The sequence below is a fragment of the Coptis chinensis genome, chromosome 6 (assembly GCF_015680905.1).
Source record: "Coptis chinensis isolate HL-2020 chromosome 6, ASM1568090v1, whole genome shotgun sequence".
NCBI classification, from domain to species: domain Eukaryota; kingdom Viridiplantae; phylum Streptophyta; class Magnoliopsida; order Ranunculales; family Ranunculaceae; genus Coptis; species Coptis chinensis.
This window is the reverse complement of record NC_141461.1, coordinates 76,152,746-76,171,126: the sequence shown is the minus strand read 5'-3', so window position 1 is coordinate 76,171,126 and position 18,381 is coordinate 76,152,746. Positions and strand designations below refer to the sequence as shown.

Sequence of the window (18,381 nt, the reverse complement as noted above, 5' to 3'; positions counted from 1 at the left end):
CTTTGTAAGTTAAACTGATGTTATTGCACAATGATACTCTAGTATTCATCAATAGGAAATATAGTACTTAGATTTGGAACATTTGTAGCCGTCTACAACGAATTTTTATCGTCTGATCATTTTGGCATTTCTTAATATCTGCTTTAATTTTATGGAAATCACACTGCAATTTGGAGTTGTAATCTAGTCAAGGATATATCGTCTGTAAACCATGTAAATGTATTAGTTGATTCAGTTCTGGAAGAAATCAGAAGAGCTGAAAGCGCACAGTAAAAGGGATGTCCCAGTAATTAGGAACTGATGATTCATCTCCTAATAGCTCGTCATACAACTCATCAAGTACATAACTAAAAGCAGTTTAAAATTGCTCTGTGAATTACACCAAGTTCAAATACATAATCCGTGTTTTTCAATGATAACTTGAGCCACTTTGTGAGTCATTTTTCTCCACATGAACATGCTCAAAGCAACTACTAGAGAGTAGTGTAGATTTCCCTTTAGGATTGAAAAGGTTGAAATTATGCTTCTGTAATGATGACAGTAAGTCCTGAAACAGATAATTTAAACTTGCTTGTAATGCCTGGGGTGAAAATTCATCTGGCCTTTCAAACACTTTAACGGCGGATGTAGCTGCAAGATTAATCTAAAGGCAGGATGAGGAAAGTTAATAATAAAGACTTCCGTGGCAAATAACGAAATGTGAATTGATTCTTACTGATTGAGTAGCCGCTTTAACGAATGCGTTTGCAAGTGGCAAAATACAAAACCTATGGGGAAAAAAAAAATTGGAGTAACGAAAATTGAATTTATAGAGATAAACCCAAAAAAGAGAGTAACATTACATTCCTCTAGCACCAGATAAAGCTTCTTCAGAAGGGTCTTTCCATTCATCAATCCTACACCAATATCAATCTTATCATTAAGTACCAAAACAAAAGTAATCTCTATCTAATAAAACACAATGGTGTGGGGCCCGCAGGGACTCCATCCAGTGGTTACCATTGTCTTTTCTAAGTTGTGACATGGCACTTTCAAATTCATCTAGGTGGTGTGCTGCATTTCTAAGTTAATTGTGGTTCTACCATATCTCTTCTTCTCTCATTTAGAGTAAAAAAACATAAAGAATTGTTTCCTTCCAACATCTGCCCTAACCGCCGCCATCATCGTTGATGCATGGTGTCTTCCGAAACAGCTTCTAGATCTTACTGAGTTTTGGTGAATGAGATCACAAACAGTTTGCAAGTACCAGTATTGTCACTGTTTTGTAAATCTTCCAGTACGTAAGTTGCAGAATACTTTGGTTCTGATTTATGGGTCGGGTTACTTTTCGATGTTGAAACAAGTGAACCCGGATGTACTCGATTAGAGAATAGGCGACCCTACTTAACCTCTTTGAAACTTGTTTCCGGATGTGGGTGCCATGAATTAATTAATTTTTTTGGTCGTGGGATGAAGCTTGGGTTGGTTGTTGGTTCGTGTAAATGTAATTATTGGTTAAAAACATTGTACTCATTTGGTTTGTTTTATGTTTCTAATATGGTATGAGCTGTTTTATGCAAAGTGTGAAGACATTCTTAATGCGGATGACCTTATTTTTCGAGGGTTGGGGCTTTTTTTGCTGCAATGGACGTCTTGAATAAGAATGGGTAAGTTCTTAGCACTGCATTATGCTCGATAATCTGCTCTTCGAAAGATAAAGATATTTTGAAGCCCTGCTTTAGTCAGTAGTTGGGATCAAAATGAACTTTAACTCAAACTTCCGCCCTTACTTAAACTTGAAAATCTGGAGAGGGCTGTTCCTATATCAATCATCTCAACAATCCTTCATTTGCTATCCCTATTTTACTCCTATTCTCATCGATATTGTCGTACCTGTATATTAACATTCAGAGATAATTATATTCTACTAGAATGTATGATTTGCAGGATGGCAGAAGCGCTCTGTGCTTATATTGAAAATGACCGTCCCTTTATATATCTAACGTAGTTGTGCTTTATAACGTAGTTGTGCTTCCATGAGCTAACTGTCAATCTCGATAGCGCTTTATACTTGAATGCATTTTTACTTGCCAAAAAGCTGGTTCTAGAAGAAGATCAATAATAACTAACATCCCAAAGATCGTACAAGACAAAAGATATAGTAAATATCAACTTTTCCATGGGAAGTTTCAAGTGTGTATTGACTTTTCACAGCCACAAACAAGGCTACACAATACAGCATATTTGAGCTCCTCTTAATCTCATATTTGTACATTATGTTACATAAAGTACTCTTTCGTCTTTCAAGTTCATTTGTTTCGTTTGGTTATTTCTTTTTCTTTTGCAGGAATTTGGTTTATGTGAATGAAGGTGAAGGATGAACACGCATTACACCATGGGGTCCCAAAAGGTGTTTTGGGGTTTATAAAGGTATGATTTTTGAGAAAAAAATTGAAAATTTGATTGCTATTGCTAGAGATTTGTAGAACATCCTATTAAAACTTAATGGTCAATTCTGTAAACTAATAATTTGGGAGGGTATTAAGGACGAGAGTCGAGCGAGCAGTAAGTGTTGTGAATTTTATTTGAAAACTTAAATCTATATTGATTGAATAACATCATGATAGGCGTTGTATTGATTCACTCATTTGTAAACATATATTATCCATCTTATTAAAATATTTTTACCAATTCACTTTGTTGTAGCTTGCTTCCTTTGATCCTACAAAGAAGAAGAAGAAGAAGGTTCTCGATACAGGATCCTTGGATGAATCTGTCGATAAATTGACCGAGAAAAAAAAAGCCCATCGGTATAAACTTTTTCCATAATGTCCATATTTATACTGTTGAACTTCTTATTTTGTAATGCTACAATAGTGTATATTCGACCCAAAGCATTGAAAGGATTGATTCCATAATCTATTTTTTTTAATAATATTGCAATTTTATATCGTGGTCAAAAAGCTATAGAGAAAGTATATTGTTTTCTTAAGCCTCAACCTTAAGTAGGTGAATCTTGCCTTTAGTTCAATATGTAATTACTAATCGGTTTAAACATAAGAATGAGGAACCTCCATGGAATGGGTGTGGAGTTGTGTTTCTACGTTCATTATCATTTATACTCTGGATTAATGCGTGTATAAGTCCAAGACTTTGCTAAGATGAACTTGAGTGATGAGGTTGACTTGGAAGACTATGTTTCTCGACGATAAGATTAGTGCTGCCGAGGTTAGTTTATTCAACTGTTATGCTTGCAGCTACATGTATATATATTTATTTTAAATAATTGTTGCAACTTCTCGGATGAACATGTCAAAGATAGCTGTTATCTTCTATGGGTGTGTGTGTGTGTTGAAAAAATGTGTTGTGAAATGGTTTTCGAAGTATGAAAGACGTATTAGTTCTTGTATTTGGACACGGTAGGAGACTTTGTAAACCACAACATTAGGAATCCAAATATGAATGTTATCTTTAATGAATTTTTCACTTGGATATCCAAAGTGAGTAACTTTACGGATATCGGGAATTCAAGGAACTCGAGGGAATAGACTTAGCTTAAGAAATGGGTGATAGCCATCGAAACTCAATGAAGGGGTGTGGAATGGATTGTGTTCTTGTACATGCATTAACCACCTTTAATTTATTCAGTGAATTGAATCACTTTTCTTTAAGTTTCTTAGTGGTATTTTCTGTATTGATCGGTAGTACCTGCATTGTCTTGTATGCAAGTTTAGGGTGCTTCTACAAAATTAGTGCCACAAGTGACTCCATATCAGTGCCGTAGGGCACGGGCATATCCTAGTATCTAATAAAACAGGGAAGTGTGGGGCCCGAAGGGCCCGATCCAACAGCTGCAATTCAGTTTCAACAAAATATGACCTGGCGAAAAGAGCGGCTCCCAGCTGGTATGTTGTTTCATTCCACAACATCTGGATCCATGCGACTCGACTTTCTTATTTTTTCATCTCAACTTTCTTCTTACTGCCGCAACACTCGACTTTCTTACTACCGCATCATCTCTCCCAGCTGGTATTTTCTCTCTCAGTCGTTCTTACCTTTTCTTACTGCCGCATCCTTTGTTTCCTCTCTCAGTTCTTCTCGGTTTTAGTTGGCGCATTCCGTCATTTTTTTTGTCTTTTTATTTTTTGTCTTTTTTAGTTGGCACATTACTTAGTAGTAGTTTTAAAACTCCAAAGGAACAACCTTTTCCATCATTCCCCATCAACATAATCCCTTTGTGGTAATGGGTAGAGTTTCAGAAAGAAGGGGATGAACGGATGGTTATGGCCAAGTTGTAAACAAACAGAACTGTGTTTGGCTGCATGGGTTCTATGGTTAAGTACTTAAGTAATGGTGTGGTTGTTAACAACCATTGACTTGAATCATAACACGGACTGTTGTATTCAAATTGTTTGACAAAATGGCTTCTTCCTAAATGTTGAGTGGATGGAAAGCAAGTTGAAATGATTACTGCATTGCTATAATAGTTTCTGTTAGGGTTGCTATCTTTTAAATTTTGTATGTATTATTTTGTGGTTTAGCTTTTGTACAGGACTTGAGTTTCATAGAACATGCTATCTTTTATCTTTTTTCTTACAGGACTTGAGCTTTTACAGGAGGCTTGTGAGTTGTGTCATGCCTAGGATAGCTATTAAGAAGTTTTTTCCTCACTCACAACTCTATGAAACCGCTGCTCAGGCATCACTCCATTTGAGTGTTTCAGGAATCAGGACTCGTAGAAGCTAGGGATCTTGTGGGAACGGGGAAAGTTCGGTTGGCAGAGGTATTTTTTTTTTTGTGTTTCATCCTCTCTGAGCCAATTCGACGATTTTGAACCTAAAGAAAAAACTAAAAAGCTTTCCTTCTTCAACTGGTGGACATTCAGCATTTTCTTTGGGACACTCTTTGCTAACACCATCCTTCTGTATGTACAAGACAATGTGGGTTGGAGCGTCGGCTATGGGCTTACAACAGTTGGACTGGCAATTTCAATATTGATCTTTTTAGTTGGAACACCATTCTATAGACACAAGGTACCCACAGGGAGTCCCTTTACCAGTATGTCTAGAGTGTTGGTTGCTACTATAAGGAAATGGATGATACCTGTTCCAAGTGATCCAAAAGAACTTTATGAGCTTGACATGGCTGAATATGCTAAAAAGCAAAAGTACAGGATTGATTCCACACCTTCTTTGAGGTTAGTTTTTCTACAGCAGTTTTTTCTTACTAAAAAGGCGCAAATGAATTCAAACTTGGACAAGTCTGACTTGATTCAACTAACTTAGCAACTTGACTTGGTATATCAATTACACTGTCGATACTTCTATTATAGATCAAATATAGTGTCAGCTAAACTTGACGAATGTGTTTTGTAGATCAAATATAGTGTCAACTTGACTTGCTGACGAATGTGTCAGCAAACTATGAAGTGCACCTTGACGAATGTGTTGTGTATTTTTTCGGGAGCTTTTCGATATCAAAACAACAGTTACGCCGACTTTCTATGGTTCCATGGTGCGCACTTCGATATTACTGCCTTTGCCCATTGCAAAGTCCAAACTTCCATTTGGCATTTGTTTATCTTTTTATATTCTACGAGGATCGCATGGATAAGGGTAAATGTCCAATGGACCCTTCTAAGGATCAATCAAACAAGAAAAAACAAATTTTTGTTCCGGTCCAAGATAAACTCTTCCTCCAACCACCTACTCCTCAACGACCTGCTCGCTCCCAGGTAATCCTATCACCTGGCTCCAATAAATGTTTATGTTGTCCGTTCATTATCATTTCTTTTGAACTGCTTATTTGGTTTATATAGCTTCCGACGCGACCAATTCTCAACAAAGGGAAACGCCCTTTGGACCCTTCTAAGCAAAGCAACAAAGAAATAGGCTCCCAAGATAGGCTCAATCTTCAACCGCCTCTTGGCTTTTCGTATATTTCTTGCCGACTATTGTATTTATTTCCCCACTTTACGTTCTTTTTGTTTATTACCATTTCTTTGCTTTATTCATATCATACGGTCCACATTTTTAAAAAAATTATGACTACCATTTCTTTGCTTTATTCATATCTAATTTATTCCTCTTTCTCCCCATCCGTCTACTTAAGAGAACAACCCTTTTCTCCGACAAAGAGGTAGAACTAACAAAAGCAATACTAGGATAAGCGTGCTTTCGAGGAAAAGAAAGGATCACTAAAGAGAAAGGCATCTCAAACTTCGCCAACCGAGGTGTACAAGCACTCACGCGTCCTGTCATTAGCCACCAGCTGATAGGTTCAGCATTAAATGCCTCTCCTTCACTTCCACGAACTCCATCTAAATCTAACGGGCGACGAGCACAAAGTACTACAGTTACACCTCATGCGACACCATGCAGACGCCTTTCTTCTTCTGAGTCTCTTCAGAAATCTCTATCGTTCCTTAATCCTGTTAGGTTGTTTACGCTCCCCGAAGAACATGTCGCATCAAGTGCCCATGTTGATTCAATAAATCAAAACAATGAGATCTTCGTGCCAACGCAGACTCACCAAAATGCAAGGTTAGTACGGGGTTCAATGCACCTTTCTCTTGGTTCTTCCTGGTTTACATTTAAAAAAAAACTATAATATTCTTCTACATTCTTCGGCGGTCTTTTGGCGCATGTCTACTACCTCATCATTAGTCCATACAATACCACTTTTTCGTCAAATGCGGCTTCAACTTCTGCATCATCATCAACTACCGAAATTCACGGTATACTTCTTCACATTTATTAAAACAAGAATACAAAAAAATTAGCTCCTTTGTCTAAATAATTCTTTCCTCATACAGACCACAACCATTTGGAGATCCTGCACAGTACTGTGAGGATATTCACCGTAATGGTTTTGACCGTCCAATTTCTGCTAATAATGTTGACATCAGTGATGATGAAGACGAAAGGCGACAATATTCTGGCACCGACCGTCGATTGAACAAGGAAGACACTCCTTAGGGAGAATGGATGTTCAATGCCCATTTTGTAATGCACTCCATTGGATGGATGAACGGCTAACCAAATCATCATTATCACATCCTCGATTTGGGACTTGCTATTTGCAAGGGAAAGTCAAATTGCCTCCACTACGAACATTACCACCAGCTCTTAAAGCTCTATATGATGGAAATGATCGCAAGTCAAAGTCATTTCGCAAGTACATGAGGCAATACAATCAAGCTTTTGCATTTACGAGCCTTGGAGGAAATGAGCGTGTGTTTACCGGACGAGGTCCATGACCTTTTACTATCCATGGTCAGCTGCGTCATAGGACTGGAGCTCTAATTCCTGACTCTGGGCAGCATCCAACTTACTCTCAACTTTACATATATGATCCCAGTGCTGCATTGGAGTTACGTCAACTTCGTAATCCGGGTTTGAACACAGATGTTCTTAAAATCATTCATGAAACTATGCTCCAGTATAATCATTTCTCTGCTATTTTCCGCCATGCATACGATGTTCTTAGATCTGCCTCTCTTGACCATGGTGATAACTTCAACATCCCTGTGTATTTGCATTACATTGCTACTAGAGACAGACGTCGTTACAATTTGCCAACCGCAGATGAGATTGCTGTCATTTTACCTGGGGATGGCAGCGAACGGGGAAGCATGCAAGATATTGTCATCTATCTTAAAGGAGGGCAAGAATTCATGCAAATCAGTGAATGTCATCCAGCTTACTTGCCTTTGCATTATGTGCTAATGTTTCCTTCGGGGAGATCTTGGGTGGTCACCGATATGAGACGCGTTCAAACAGTTTAAGCTGCGGCAGACCACTAATGACCGATTGACACGGATGGATTTCTATTCTTATCGGTTGTTTGAAGCATACGGAGAATATTCGCAATCTTGCAAGGGCACAAACCTGTTCCAAGAGTTTGTGGTTGATGGGTGGCGATGGTGAACAAAACAAAATGAGATATTACAGCAACAACAAGACAAGACAAGCGGGCGAACTTTATCAAGGTATCACTGATGTCGCAGCTGAAGCTTTCGACCCAAACCAAATAGGAAGACGAGTGGTCTTACCAGCATCTTGTGTCGGCAGCCCAAGGCACATGTTCGAAATTTTTCAAGATTCCATGGCCATCACGCGTTACAATAAGCATCCTGATATATTTCTCACTATGACTGCAAACCTACACTGGGAGGAAGTTATTGATGCATTGTCTACGCACCAAACCGCAACTCATCGGCCTGAGGTGGTGGCCCGTGTCTTTGAACTAAAGCGAAGGGCCTTGATGAAGGAAATTAAAAAAAAAAAGGTGTGCTTGGTAATGCAGTTGCACATGTCTACACCATTGAGTTTCAAAAACGCGGGTTGCCACATATGCATGCACTTATATATCTTCAACATTCTGACAAGATCCGCGTACCTGCTCAGGTTGATCGCATTGTATGTGCAGAGTTTCCTGATCCAGAAGCCGAACCTGATTTGTTTCGGACCGTCCTCACATGTATGGTTCATGGTCCATGTGGACTAAAAAATCCTAACTCTCCGTGCATGGTAAATGGTCAATGCAAGCATCACTACCCCAGGACTTTTGCAGATGTTACCACCATGGATAAAGATGGATATCCTATCTACCATCGTCGTGACAATGGTAGATCATATATTGTGAGAGGGCATACAGTTGATAATAGGGATGTTGTTCCTTATAATCCTTATCTTTCTAAAATGTTCAACTGCCACATTAATGTCGAAGTTTGTGCTGGGATCCGTTGTGTTAAATACATTCACAAGTATATATTTAAAGGGCATGACAGGATAACAATGGTGTACAGTGACTTGGATGAGATCCAACAATACTTGGATGCGAGATACATTGGACCCCCTGAAGCTGTTTGGAGGTTGTTAAGTTTCCATCTGCACGAGGAGATTCCCACAGTTGTACGCTTGGCACTTCATCTCCCTGGAATGCACCACGTAGTTTATAAAGCAGACGAATCAGTAAATGATATACTATCAAGAGCTGAGCGTCAGAAGTCAACTTTGACTGCCTTCTTTGAGTGTTGTGCATCAGATCCAAGAGCAAGCAACCTCACTTATCAAGAGTTCCCGGAATACTACGTCTGGAACAAACAATCACAGACTTGGACATACAGGAGACAAAAAGGAAGATTTGCTATTGGTAGAATGTATTTTGCCAGTCCTAACTCCGGTGAGCGATTTTACTTGCGCTTACTTCTCACGGTTGTAAAAGGACCCCATTCATTTGATGATCTGAAGAGGATTGGAAATGGTCCTCCACTTCCAACTTTCAAAGATGCCTGTGTTGCACGTGGACTTCTGGAGGATGATAGTGAATGGGTGCAATGTCTACAAGAGGCTGCAATTATGCAAACTGGATATCATCTTCGCCGACTATTTTGTGTTATTCTCGCAGAGTGCAATCCTTTGCAACCCCATACACTGTGGCATGCTTTCTGGAAAAATATATGTGATGACCTTCCACACAAGCTTCGCACACTGTTCAACATTCAAGAACCTACCCCTGCTGAAGTGCAAGATTACGGTTTGTTTCTCTTAAATGAGATTCTAATAGAGTCAGGTAAATCACTAGCTAATTTCCCTCCGATGCCGATGCCTCTGTTAACTACCGGATGGAACTTAGCTGTTACCAAATCGTCTCATATATGACCAAGCGGCAATTTCAGTTTGACCCTCAAAATGAAAAAGCACATAGCAACAGGGTACTCCTTAATGCAGAGCAAGAATTCTCGTATAAAGCAGTGATAGATTCGGTTTCCAAAGATGAAGGGAAGCTATTTTTTTTTTAATGGAGCAGCGGGAACAGGCAAAACTTTTGTCTACAACACAATCGCTGCTACATGTCGTGCTGAGGGGCATATTGTTATTATGGTTGCTTCATCTGGAATAGCTTCATTACTGTTGGCAGGTGGTCGTACGGCTCACTCAACTTTTCGCATCCCAATAGATATTCTTGATACCTCTGTTTGTGGGTTCAGTAAGAATTCAATACATGCCGAATTATTCAGGGAAGCTAAACTTATTATTTGGGATGAAGTCCCAATGCAAAACAAGTTTTGTGTGGAGGTAGTTGATCGGACACTCCGGGATACTCGCAACAATAATAAGCCTTTCGGTGGAATAACAGTGGTGCTTGGTGGTGATTTCCGTCAATGTCTTCCAGTTATACCCAAAGGGGTTCGGGAACAGATTGTGCGTGCTTCCTTGCGCTCTTCCTTCCTCTGGAATCACATTCATGTTCTAACTCTTGCCCAAAACATGCGATTGGAAAATGGAAACTCTGCAAATATTGCGTTTGCAAATTTCTTAATGGAGGTACCAAACTTTGCATTTTCCTTTCTACTATTTTTCTTCATTCTAATATTCATTTGCATCCTTCTGTGTACTATTTTTATTCGTACTAATATCATTACTATTTTCTCCTTGCCACGCTTAGATAGGAACTGACCCAAGCGAGACAGTTGAACTACCCTCCACAATTCGACGATGTGCAAATCTTCAAGATCTTATTTCTACTACATATCCTCAGCTTGATCAAGCTTCCATTGTTACACCTGAATATTTAACTGAGCGCACAATTTTATCAGCACGCAATGATGATGTCAACGACATTAATGCAACTGCTTTAAATATGTTCCCAGGGGAAAACACTCTCTTTCTAGCTGCAGACAAGATGACAGACGAGGATGCAACCAATCCAGCCAATATTAATCAATACCCAAATGAGTACCTAAACTCACTTGACCCAGCTGGTCTGCCACCGTTTCGTCTCAACCTTAAAGTTGGTTGTCCTATAATGTTGTTGCGAAATATTGCTCCCAAAGATGGATTATGCAATGGAACCCGCTTGATGGTGGTCCAATGTCAGCCACATGTTCTTTTTGCAAGAATTTTAACTGGTGAAAAGGCAGGTGATCATGCATTTATTCCAAGGATATCTTTGTCGCCGTCATCTTCTGATTTTCCTTTCCATATGACAAGAAGACAGTTTCCTGTACGTGTTGCTTATTCAATGACTATAAATAAGTCACAAGGGCAATCAGTGAAATATGTGGGAATTGACCTTCGCACTGAAGTTTTCAGTCATGGTCAATTATATGTTGCCCTATCAAGGTGCACTTCTTCAGATAGAATCAGTATTCTGCTCCCTCCAAATTCGGGAAATCATACCCCAAACTTTGTATACCCAGAAGTCTTACTATAATTCGTAAGTTCTTTTCCCATTTACTTTGAGTAGTTTCTCATTGACTTCATGGTCATCAAATTTATAGATTTGTATTGGCTCTGACTTGGTTAATGTGCTTCATTCTATTTATGTAGTTCTGCGACTTGGAGTGTATTTCCATTTTGTCCGTTTCTGTGTTGGAGACTTCATTACGCACCTTGGTTAGTGACTTTTTCTTCTATACATCAGTTTAGCTTCATTACGCACCTTCATTCTATTTAACCTTACATTAGTTGAATTTTTTCTTCTATACAAATCTATTTTTCATTTCCTACTTAGTGGTGATGTCTGTTTATGCTCTTTAAAACTTAAAGATCTATGTTGAACGAAGAAACTTTGATTCTCATATCTATGCTTATCCGGTGTGTTCCTTCCCTTTTCTATGTTGAAGTGCCCTTTTTATGTTACTGACTTATTGTTCTTATTTGTCATTCTTTTATTATTGCAGGTTTGACTGTGCAAGATCTTTGAGCAAAAAAATGGAATTTTGGGAGCCTTTCTCATTAGGAAATTTTCCTTTTGGAGATTTATGGTTTTTTTCATCGAGTGACTGAAGTTTTGAATTCTCGGATGATGGAATTTTCTTTATTTTTGGTACTTGAAACTTTTTATTTGCTAGGAATCAATATGTAGTTTGATCTTGCTAGGAGTCAATATGTAGTTTGTTTATTTACGTTGTTTCTACTTTTCTCGATGGAGATTATGATATCCCAAGGTTCACTTTGATTTTTTTTTTGTTGCGGTGAATTTATGATTCCAGAAGTTACCGTGTTTTCATCCAAATAATGAGGTTTTCCTTGATATGCCGCCTAAAGCATAATACTAGCATCGATGTGATTTCATAAGCTTTTACTGGGACTTGAGCTTTTACTGTGAGGAGGCTTGTGAGTTGTGTCATGCCTAGGAGAAAAACCGGGATAGCTATTAAGAAGTTTTTTCCTCATTCACAGCTCTATGAAACCGCTACTCGGGCATCACTCCATTTGAGTGTTTCATGAATCGGGACTTGTAGAAGCTAGGGATCTTGTGGAAACGAGGAAAGTTTGGTTGGTGAGGTATTTTTTTTTGTGTTTCATCCTCTCGAGCCAATTCGACAATTTTGAACCTAAAAAAAAACTAAGAAGCTTTTTCCTTCTTCTGGTGGACATTCAGCATTTTCTTTGGGACACTCTTTGCTAACACCATCCTTCGTATATACAAGACAATGTGGGTTGGAGCGTCGGCTATGGGCTTACAACAAATTGGTGAACGGCAATTTTGATATTGATCTTTTTAGTTGGAACACCATTCTATAGACACAAGGTACCCACCAGGAGTCCCTTTACCGGTATGTCTAGAGTGTTTGTTCTTTGCTATAAGGAAATGGAGGATACCTGTTCCAAGTGATCCAAAAGAACTTTATGAGCTTGTCATGGCTAAATATGCTAAAAAGCGTATATGAGGATTGATTCCACACCTTCTTTGAGGTTAGTTTTTCTACAACAGTTTTTCTTACTAATGGATAACATACCGAACATAATAAAAGGCATAAAATGAATTCAAACTTGGACAAGTCGACTTGATTCAACTAACTTAGCAACTTGACTTGGTATATCAATTACACTGTCGATACTTCTATTATAGATCAAATATAGTGTCGCTAGACTTGTCCAAGATTTAAACTCAACTCAAAGTCTCAAAACTGGTTGAACTACGAGGCTTTCAAATGTTCACTTACAATGCATTATCCCGCATGATTCCTAAACAAAGTCTGCTGTTAAAACCGGGTTCATGCGATCCATGGATGCTAAGTCACGGTAACCCAAGTCTGAGGAGACAACATAAATGATATGCATGCTTCGATTTTGATTGCAACATTTCTACCCAAGACTATGGTAGCTCGAGGTTAACACCCTTTTGTCAAGCAAAGGTACAACTCTTGCCGAGGTATAAACTTGACTTCCAAATCCCTCCCCGGCTTAAGTGGATTCGTGGCGTTAACAATGCTTATATCGTGGTTTTATATGACCGTTTCTTTGTAAAGATCATGCGGAAATGGACTAAAAATCCGAGAGGGATAACACTTCTTCAAAGAATGGGAATGGGATTCATTTTTCACATTTTAGTCATGGTAACTGCATCTCTTACAGAAATGAGGAGGCTTGGTGTGGCTAAAGATCATGGTGTTATGGTAAATGGCGGGAGAGTTCCTCTTAGTATCTTCATATTACTCCCTCAATTTGTGCTTATGGGGTAGCTGGCGATTTCTAGCGATTATGCCAGATTGAATTCTTCTACGACCAAGCACCTTAAAGCATGAAAAGTCTAGGGACTTCCTGTAGAGATTTCCTTTTTGTTTTATTAGATAGATTGGTGAATGCTCTGTTCTGCTCTGGGAATTGTTTAAGGGAATGCTTAATGGGCTTACACTTTGTCTGGCCATTGCATTTTCCATACCGGCAAGTATGCTCTTTCCATATACCCACATTTCATGGTTTCCATTTTTCTTTTTCCCTTTTTAAGCATCACTTTTTAGTGCTACCAACACAATAATTTAACTGCTCTGTGCTTCTATTTGATCTGCGGGTGCAGTTCCGGGTTCCATCCATCGAGAGGTTGCAAATTGCTGCGGTAATTACCATTTATATATTGACTTTTCTCCCTTCTTATATACCCCTTGGTTTCTTTTTTTACGTGATACATATCGTTGGGTGGATGAGACATCTATTGTTCTTCCTTACCAACTATCTTAGTGGTACCATAATATTTTTCTGAATTTTCTTTGAAAACTAAGGTCTCATCGTCAATGCAAAAGATTGTCCATTTATTATCTTTTACGTGCGACTCTTGCATTGACGAGTTTTTAACTAAAAACATAATGTAGTGAGTAGATCCGGTATTTATAGTGTCCGTAATTTTTTATGTCTTTGAGTGTTGATAATGTAATTTTTCTTTCATTAGGTACCTTGCAATGGTTCTATATCATCTTTGGAGACATGGCGGGGAGCAATAATGCAAACAGCTCAAAGAACTTATCATAAATGACCCTTGACCTTGGATTGGACCGACGCCGGATTTGCTCACATGTACCAATTAATCTGTCAATCCCCTCATAATAATAGTTGTAGAAGGAAAACTCCTCCATAAAAAGCGACACAAAAGAGCTTTCAAATTCCTTATTTAACGTTGTATACTAGCTTTTAGATTATTGTTGGCTTGTGTATGTGTGTCTTTGAATAACTGGTTTCATTGTTTCACTATGGCAATATGGCTCTCTTCTATCTGGTCTAAACCAAAAGCGGGCTCGCTCTACGGCATATGCCCGGGACATTGCTCCTACAAAGTTTATCATGTGGTCGATCATCCCGGCGTGGTTGCAACTTTCATAAATGTAGCTATGATGTACAAGGACATAGGAAAGATGCATACTGACTCTTCGTTATTTGCAAGAAGCCTTAAAAAGAATGGCGCCTTCTTGGTGAGGAGCATATTCAGACCCATTTGTATGCAATCATGCTTTGGCCATGCTATCGGCATATTTATGGTTTTAATCAAGTGGTGAAGTTTTGAATTCTTGGATGATGTAATTTTCTTTATTTATGGTTTTGGCACTTTGTTTATGTAGTCGCGAAAAATGAACCGTGATGAGAAGCAAAGGTTGAAAGCAGAGAAAGAGAAGCTGGAACAAGTTAAAGCCATGACTTCTCACCCAAGCTTCATGCCTCACCTTTCGCCATTCCAACTGCATTTGCTCCTCAAGCTCAAGCACACGGCAACAAGCTGATGCCATTCATCGGCTACTTGAGAGTTTCCATGTGGCAAGTCATGCCACCTGCAAAGCAATTGATACCTCACGGGATCATGTTCTTTTGCCCTCGGGTTGCTTAAAATGGCATTCTTCAATGACTATGTTAATTGTTATCCGTGTGTGACTGTTAATTGTTGACTATGTTAATTGTTTAAAGTCAAATACTTGATTAGTGGATGATGACTGCTATTAAAAATGGTTGAACTCCTATTTTAGTTTTGGGTTTATGTGGATCATTTGTAAATGCTAATAAGGAGATTTTGACTTGGTTATTGGGTATTGACATCTTTTGGAATTTTTCAGCAAAAAGGACATCTTTTGGAACCATCGCAACTAATTTGTTCTTGAGTGGTTTTGGAGTAGGCGAGTAGTCGATACTTCGGATGTGTTGCTCCCTTTCTATCTCTGTTTTAGGACCATCTTCATTTGTATATTTTGGCATAGAAGCGGTCGACATATGTCCTATAGTCACAAAGTTTCCGTATAAACTTCACTTCACAAACATCGAGAAATGTTTTTATTCCCATATGAACATTATTTTGCTTCACATAACCTTTTGCTGCTTGGTACATAACCTTTTGTTGTTTGTGATGACTTGGTACATAGTTCATGAACAATGGAGATCAAGTAATAATGGCAGTGAATGCATATGCATTTGAATTTGCTAAACGGAATATGTAAACCTTCTTTGACAGTCTTCATTTGTCTCCGTCAAAGCCTTTTAAAACATGATTTTATAAGATTGCAAAAGAGCATCTACAAAAGTCGGACTCAAACAACGAGAATTAAATAGAATGTAAAGCGTATTATGAAACACCTAAACCAAAACATTTTATTCGAAAAGCAATTGCACCTTATCCGTTAGGGGCCCGATCACTCAAGTCACCTCTGCTTATTCTTCTTTTTCTTTCGATAATCAAGTTACCAAGTAATGTTTTGGTGTAAATATGTACATGGGCATGCAAAGGTACTAGGTAGCGTGCGTTGAAGGCATGGCGAGTTGTTCAGTGCCGTACGGCACGGGCAAACCCTAGTAGTTAACAATGAATGGAATAGAGAGTTACTTACACCCAACCTTAGCGACGATCGAAAACAAGGCGTTTAGATGATTTTTTCTCAACACCGTTTTGCTCCATGCTTTGCTTTGCTCCTACTACTTCTACTTCATCGCCTTTCTTCTTCTGGGTACTGTCAGTCAATTGGGCATGTGATAATTACCCAGTGGTTCTGAGAAGGACTAATAAAGCAAATGGACTTGTATAGTTGGGCCTTTAAAAAAATAGTTTGGAAAACGTCTCTAGATGATATATATGACGGGACCTATAAGTTCTTGCATCCCCATTTCATTTTTATTTTGTTGTTGTGAGTAAAAGACCATCCTTCAGCTAGCAGTGGTCGTTTTAGTATATGCGAGTATGCGCTTGCTCTGTTAAATAAGAATTTTTTTCACTAGGAATCACAATAAATCTAAAAAATAACAATTCATTTGTAAAAAATTAATATAATAATGATATGAAGAAGAGATGTATATGACTGCTCAAATCCAAACTGCATGTCTGCCTAATGTCTTAGATTGATCAGTATAGTTATTGTAAAGGCGTGATATGGTTTTCCCTTACAAACAGTCTTTAGGGGACTGGAAATAGATAATTGGATGAGACCGAGTTCGACTTGAGAGCGAACTGCCTACGTATCTTACTCTATGGATTCCAAGGGGGAGAGTAGAATCAGGTCTGGCGTAGTTTATAGGAGAGGTATTTATAGAGATTGAGCGTGTATCCCTTGCTCTCCACGTGTAAAGGGTGTCCTAAATGTGAGGTGGAGATTAGGATGGCATGTGAGAACTGTTCTCATAGGTCTGCTGTAATGATGTGGAGTGGTAGTCTGTACAAGTAGCTTGCGGCCGTGATCAGTGGCTGACGGTCAAGATATGTACAAGTACTCTTTAGTCATGATTGCTTATGGATAGGGGATCTGTGTCACTTCCTAGCGTGGTTCGCCTGATATTGCGATCTGGCTGTAGCGTTCTACTGGCTCATGGATGCGACCTGTCTCCATAGGTCGATGTGTTATTTCCACCATGTTAAGCGCGTGCTGGATAGAGAATATCACTCCCCTACACAGCCCCCTCTCAGTAGGTTGTGATAACGACCTGCTGAGAGAGATCGGTAGCGCGCGTGGACTATGTGAGAGGTGGAAATCTCCCACGATCTGTGAGGAACGGCTCGTGTTAACCATGTGAGCTAGTGGGTGCGAACGTTTGACGCGTGTGCAGCACATGACAGGATCTGGCGATTCGCAGAAGAAGAAACGTGGCCCGTTTTCGGGATGTGAAAAGACAGGACAGTTGGTTGGAAGTTGTGGGCAGCTAGGGCTAGGGTTGTAATCATGATGCCTTGAAACCGGAGGCGGTTGCTCAAAAATTTTACTTGCTCTGTTGAGACTTCATTTTGGTCGCCGATGCGGTAAACGCAGAACTTCATTACCGCATCATCCTTCAGGTTAGTTCTCTGCCATTTTTTAACCTCTTCTTCTTGTGCGGTGCTACGCCTCTATGTTAGAGTTGTTAGGATACGCTGTTAGATACTAGTAGCTAGATTTGTTAGGTTTAGAAGAGAAAATGTCTGACTCCGATGACACTCGATCTAATGAGGTTCGTGAAGTGTCTCTTGGTTGGGATGACGAAGGTGATGATAAAGATGAGTCTGTGTGTGGGATGGGTGAGAGTGATGATGAAGGCGAAGTCGGAGAATTTGGCAAATGAGGAAGATGTGGCTCGATCTGCGTCTGTAGCTGCTGAAGCTAGCACTTCAGGTCGCGGTGAGGGGTCGTCTTCTTCAAGCGGTCCGCCGCCTAGGGCTGTGGATAGACATGCTGTTAGGGCGTTCCCATATCTGCGAAAGAAATATGGGATAACCATAAGCGATCTGGAGATCCATGAGCCTGATCGGAACGCTCTGGTTTTTAGCGAGAGGTATACCCCCCCCCCCCCACATAATGGGGTGATCATCTGTGAGGGACAGCTGAGGGTGCACATGATGATACCGTTCTCCAAGCTGGTTTGCGAGTTCTTGTACCGCTGTGGCAAGGCGCCTGTTCATTTTGTGGGGAACACGTGGCGACTATTTAAGGTTTTTGATCTCTTAAACGCCAGTGGTGAGTACCGGATCGAGGGTGCCGATGTAATCGAAAGCACTACCCGTAAAAGCGATCTAGGTCATTGAACTTTAGCCCGCAAACACGAGCTCTACTGTCCGGGTTACGCTCGACGGTAAGAGTAACGAAGTCGTGGGACAAATGACCGCCATTTGCTCCTTGTAGGGGCCTCTCTGCGTGCTAGCGGGTTCGGTGTGAACCATAAAGTATGCAACTTC

The 18,381-nt window shown here is 39.6% G+C and overlaps 2 long non-coding RNA genes across 2 annotated transcripts; one reads left to right on the top strand and one right to left on the bottom strand.

Moving 5' to 3' along the window:
• Positions 1-196: 196 nt before the first annotated feature.
• LOC147494515 (uncharacterized) lies at positions 197-16,305 on the bottom strand. Its single transcript, XR_015198819.1, has 4 exons — positions 16,076-16,305; positions 843-896; positions 716-767; positions 197-643 (listed from the first exon to the last, which is right to left on the bottom strand). It is a non-coding gene; the product is annotated as an uncharacterized LOC147494515 (long non-coding RNA).
• LOC147494516 (uncharacterized) lies at positions 5,445-5,915 on the top strand. The gene is made up of 3 exons (XR_015198875.1): positions 5,445-5,493; positions 5,579-5,713; positions 5,798-5,915. It is a non-coding gene; the product is annotated as an uncharacterized LOC147494516 (long non-coding RNA).
• Positions 16,306-18,381: the final 2,076 nt, after the last annotated feature.